Genomic DNA, 4,995 nt, shown 5'->3' on the forward strand with positions numbered 1-4,995 from the left:
CTGTGAAAAGTCACAAATAAAACGTCGACATCAGATCAAATGGGAATTGGGGGGTGGGGGGGCGGGAGCGGCGAGAGATCGGAAGGAATTCGATTTCGCTCCGGAGACCCACCAGCCAGAGTTTGGACCCCGCCCACTTGTCCTTATTTGTCACTTGTTCTTATTGTCAGTACATAATCCCTTCCTGAACAAACTTCAGGAGGAGAGAAGCGGACCACTTTGGGGGACAGGGGTGGAGCAGGCTGACAGGATGACGAAAGGTTGCTTCCAACATTATGTTTCACATGCCTCGATGCAAGCTCCTGTTCCTGCAAGTTTAAAGCAGGGAGCCCATGCGTCTGGGACATCCCCAGGTGTCCGGCACACTGGGTTGCTGCAGAGGCAGCAGGCCCGCGCGCGGTCCGGAGGGACATGCTCGTCCTCACCGCCCGCCCAGGCTGCACGAACCCTGGAGGTGGCGGCTCCGACTCCCTCGCGCGTCCGAACAAAGGGCACCCTGCAGAGTTTGAGCCCCCGTGTGTGTGTGTGTGTGTGTGTGTGTGTGGCGGAGAGGGGCGCGGCAGGAGGGTGCGGGCAGGAATGAGAAAGGTAGCCAGACGCGGGGTGGCGAAAGCTTCCGAGCCGCCGCCGTCGTNGGTCTCCCCCAGGAGACCCAGGCCCCTCTCCCCAGCCAACTCTTTCGAAATTGCTCGGGCTCGGGGAGACTTTGCGTCTTTGTTCCAGCGCGGCCGCCTGTCCTAAGCTCGGCTCTCTCGCCTTTGCAGACAATGTCCCGGAGCCGGCCCTGGTCGGTTACCCATAAACGGCACGTTCGCCCGCCGTTTTGAGGGCGCCCCGGGGGGTTCCTTCTGCTACCAAACAACGACAAGCCACCCCAGCACGGGGACTTTCTTCTCCCCACGTCCTGCAGCCACCCCGTGCTCCCGCCCGCGCACACACACCCACACTTGGGGTGCCGGGCTGGCTCAGCCGCACCCAGCTGCGGGAGCGCGGCGGGAGTGAATCCCCCGGCCCGAAGTGCGTCTGTTCGCCCGGGTTCCGACGGCTTTAAGGGCCGAGTTCTCTGGCAGGCGAATCCTATGAGTGTCTGCTCAGTCCGAATTTCATCACGGATCCGAATCAGACGGCATCGCAAGCTTTCCAGGAGGCTTCGAACACCCTGCATCAGGACGGAGCCTGGCCAAGCCAATTGGCCGAGAAAAGTATTTGGCGGCGCTCCGGGGGGCTTCCCGCCCGCCCGCCCNCGGTGGCTGCCTCATCTGTCCAGTCAACTAGAACCAGGGCAGCGGGGGGCGTGTGTGGGGCGGGGGGTGGGGACAGGAGGATCGGAAGGGGCGCGGGTGCACTCACCTCGGCGGCTCCGGTCTGTGCTCTGGGCGTCAGGTGGCTCGTCTAGACGGTGCGCTGATGGCGAGAGGAGACAGGGTTACCGAGCGCCCGCGGGCACGAGCTCACGGGGCCCGCCCGGGGGCCGCAGAAACCCGCACGCCGCAGGTAGACTTCCCGCGTCTGGGGACAGTGAGCTGCTGAGTCCTGTGCGCCCCGGACAGATGAAGAGCGGTTGCGCCAGCACTCACCAGTGACAGGGCGAGAGAGTGCTAGAGACCCCCAGAGACCAAGAGAGACGGTAGGAGACCGTGAGAGACAGAGACCAACAGAGACCGACAGAGATAGAGAGGTACAGAGACAGAGGTGGGGGGAGAGAAATGAGAGAGAGAGAGAGAGACAGAGAGAGAGAGGGAGAGAGAGAGACAGAGAGAGAAAGAGAGAGAGACAGAGAGAGAGAGAGAGAGAGAGAGAGAGAGAGAGAGAGAGGGAGAGGGAGAGAGAGAGAGACCGAGTGAGCACGCGAGAGAAATGACAGATCCCTGGAGGACCCCGAAGCGTCACAGGGACCGGAGCCTCATCACAAAGTAGCCTATTCAGCCCCCTCCCCCTGCCCATTGTCGGCAGAGCCTGACTCAAGAACTAGCGGGGGGGGGGGTGCTCCTCCCGTTCTCGCCCTGGGAGGGGCGCTCACCTTCAGGGGGTGGCTGCTGGGTGGGTAGCGCCGGTCCCCCCGCCCACGCGTCCGCTCGCCAGCTCGCGCCCTGACGGCCAAACAGACCTGGCCGTGGTGGCAGCGGGGACCAGGGCTCTCAGGAGGTGGCTACAGAACCGCCCCCGCCCCCTCCGGGCCGAACGCCCCACTCCTCACTCCCCTACCCCCTACCCCGGCCCGCAGCGCGGACGCGGTTGGTGTCGCCCGCTGGTGAGCTTAGCCCGGAGCCCAGGCGCGCCAGCCACAGTCTCCGGCCCCACTGGCCCAGGGCGGGCGAAGCCCAGGCTGGGCTGGGCTGGCCCTTCTCCTCGGCGTTATCCTGGGGCTGACACCTGCGGCTTCTGCAGGAACATGGATTCCTTGCAAACTGCCGGGCGGGCCAGCGCGCCCTGTCCACCCTCTGCCCTGGCGCCAAGGCAGGCGACTCCCCTCCCCCCTGCCCAGAACACTGGGCTGCAGCCTTCTCCACGGTCCCCGTCTGGGGTGCGTTTCCTAACCTGGACTTCCCCGGGCTGCGGAGGCGGCAGGGGCTGAGCACAGCTCAGCGACCCCGTGTCTGCTCCGACAGCAGCAGCGCTCAGCTCCTGCCCGCAACTCTGAGTAGCGACTGTCACCACCACATCTGGTCACGGTCGGCTGAGCTGCGGGCCAGGAATAAAGAGGTGGGCCCGCCGCCCACTCGGCCCCTCCTTCCCTCCACGCCCACGCCCTCGGCCCTTGGAAAGCGCCCGGGCCCCCTCCAAGAACCAAGTGAAATCCCTTCGTGGGCGACATAGGCGCAGCGTGGCTGGGCTCTTGCCGCCGACCGTTTTGTGAAGTTCCCTGGTGGAGGAGCGGCGTCCGGGCCCAGCTGCAAGGTTCAGCTGCTGAATCCCGGCTCCGCAGCCCGGGCGCCAGAGCACGCAGGGCCCAGCGGGGCGAGGTGGGGTGCACAGCTCAGCCGGGGTGCTGGGAAGGAACCTACCTTGGCTGGGCCCAGCCCTGTCTGCTCTGGAGAAAGCCAGCGGCCAGGAGACGTTATTGCTCTCTGGTGACTGAACCGATTGATGGGTAGATCACAGTCCTTACCTGCAAAGCCCGGCAGGGACGGGGAGACACTCCAGGGCTACCAGGGCCCCCTATGAACTGAGAGAGCTTGTGAGTCTGTTGAAGGGGATCTGATTAAACAGAGCTGAATGGGGCACAACTGTCTATCACAGAGCACTGGAAGGATGCTTTCAAAATTCGATCCCCTCCCTCAGAGTGCACCAGCCAAGGAGGTGGAAGATGGGGTTCTGTTCCCAGCACCTCCACTCAGCCCTATGTCACTTGCTCTCTGCTTCCCCAGTGGGGCGAGTGATGCTCATTCCCCCGGAGTGTCCTGAGAAGCCTGAGATCACAGTCTGTCAGATGGCTAACTGCCAGCTTGGCACCACCACCTGGATGGCCACCAGACATCCCAAAGGACACAAGACACGAATGGAACTGGTCAACCCCCTGAACTGCCATGCTCATAGCCTGCCACCTCAGTTCACGGCAGCTCCATCCTTCAAGTCGCTCAGGCCAAATGCCCTAGAGTCTTCCTTGATTCTTCTCTTTGGCTTACACCCCGCATCCAGACCAGCATACAATTCTGTTGTCTCCATCTTCAAAATACATCCACAATCTCAGCCTTCTCTGCTCCTCCACTGCCACCCTCTGGTCCCAGCCACCAGCACCTCCCCCCTGGCTTGCTCCAGTAGCCCCTGATTGCCCTGTTTCTTTCCTGCTCTCAACCTGCCCCTCTCTCTGCCACAGTCTACTCCCCGATGTTGCACCACATCCTGCTGTGGCTCCCATTGCACTGAGTAAACTGAAGTGCTTCTGGTGGCCTGTGAGGCCCTGCACGCCATGCCCCCTCCTCCTATCCCGATGACATCATCTTCCCCTTGCGCTGCTCACTCTGCCCCAGCCACACAGGCCTCCTGACTCCTTCTCAACACACTGGTACATTCCCACCTTAGGGCCTTTGCACTAGCGGTTTGTTCCCTTGGGCTGGGATTGACTTCCCCCAGATCTCCACGGGGCCGGCTCCCTCATTTCCTTTAGTTTTGACACAATGTCACCTGGCCACCCTATGCAACACTGCAGAGCCCCACGCCCATCACTGGCACTTCCTCTCCCCTTCCCTGCTTTGTTTTCTCTTCAGCACTTACCACTTGCTGACCTCCTCTGCGGGTCACATCCCAAGAGGGCAGTGGCCGGTGCCTGTTTTGTTCGCTGCTGCTTTCCCAGCTCCTAGCATGGTGCCTGGCATGGAGTAGCTGCTCAATGAATGGTAGTAGGTTCTGTTTGCCTAGAACTTTTCAGAGAAACTCTGGGGGCCACAGTACCGTGCATACACACTGGGAAAGGGGCCCATGGCCGTCATCACATTTAGAGGCAGTTCATGACCTAAACAAAGGTTAAGAAGGATAGAGGTTAGGCAAAGAGTTTGGTGTTACTGCCATGAAACCAACCTTGATTCATGTCACCAAGGGGCCCTGGGATCTAGATGTGTTGGTGGCAGTCTCATAGGTGGCCACAGAGGTACAGAGAGTGATTCTTTCAGTTACTGCTGGAAACAGAGGTTCCCTTGTGATTGTCACCTAAGGGACCCCAAGGTTGATGGAGAAATGGCAGAGGAAGCTAGAGAGAGAGGCTGAGTGAGTGCTTTCTCCTCACTGAGTATACTGGCTATGACAGCCAGGGCCCTCTTGTCACCCAAAATGCAGGACCGAGTGTTGAGTTAACAGCACATCTCCCTCCATTTGGCTTGGTCTGGCCTGTGCTTTACTTGCAGGAGTCCATGCACTGAGGAGGTATAAGCCACGGTCATCTCCATGTTCCACATGAGGAAGTTGGGGGCTCAGAGAGATATTCGGGGAGCACAGATCAAGAGTGGCAGAGCAGGAAGAATTGGGCCTCAAAGCTTGGGCCACTTCTATTTACTATGT

General features: G+C 60.9%; 1 protein-coding gene across 1 annotated transcript in view; it reads right to left on the reverse strand.

The window, feature by feature from the left end:
* MAMLD1 (mastermind-like domain containing 1) overlaps positions 1 to 1,395 on the reverse strand; it is a 118,707-nt gene extending 117,312 nt beyond the window's left edge. Inside the window, exon 1 of the mRNA XM_008576341.1 lies at positions 1,351 to 1,395. The gene's annotated coding sequence lies outside the window, so the exon portion shown is untranslated. The remainder of the gene's footprint in view (positions 1 to 1,350) is intronic.
* Positions 1,396 to 4,995: the final 3,600 nt, after the last annotated feature.

This window comes from Galeopterus variegatus, unplaced genomic scaffold, assembly GCF_000696425.1.
Source record: "Galeopterus variegatus unplaced genomic scaffold, G_variegatus-3.0.2 Scaffold1334, whole genome shotgun sequence".
NCBI classification, from domain to species: Eukaryota; Metazoa; Chordata; class Mammalia; order Dermoptera; family Cynocephalidae; genus Galeopterus; species Galeopterus variegatus.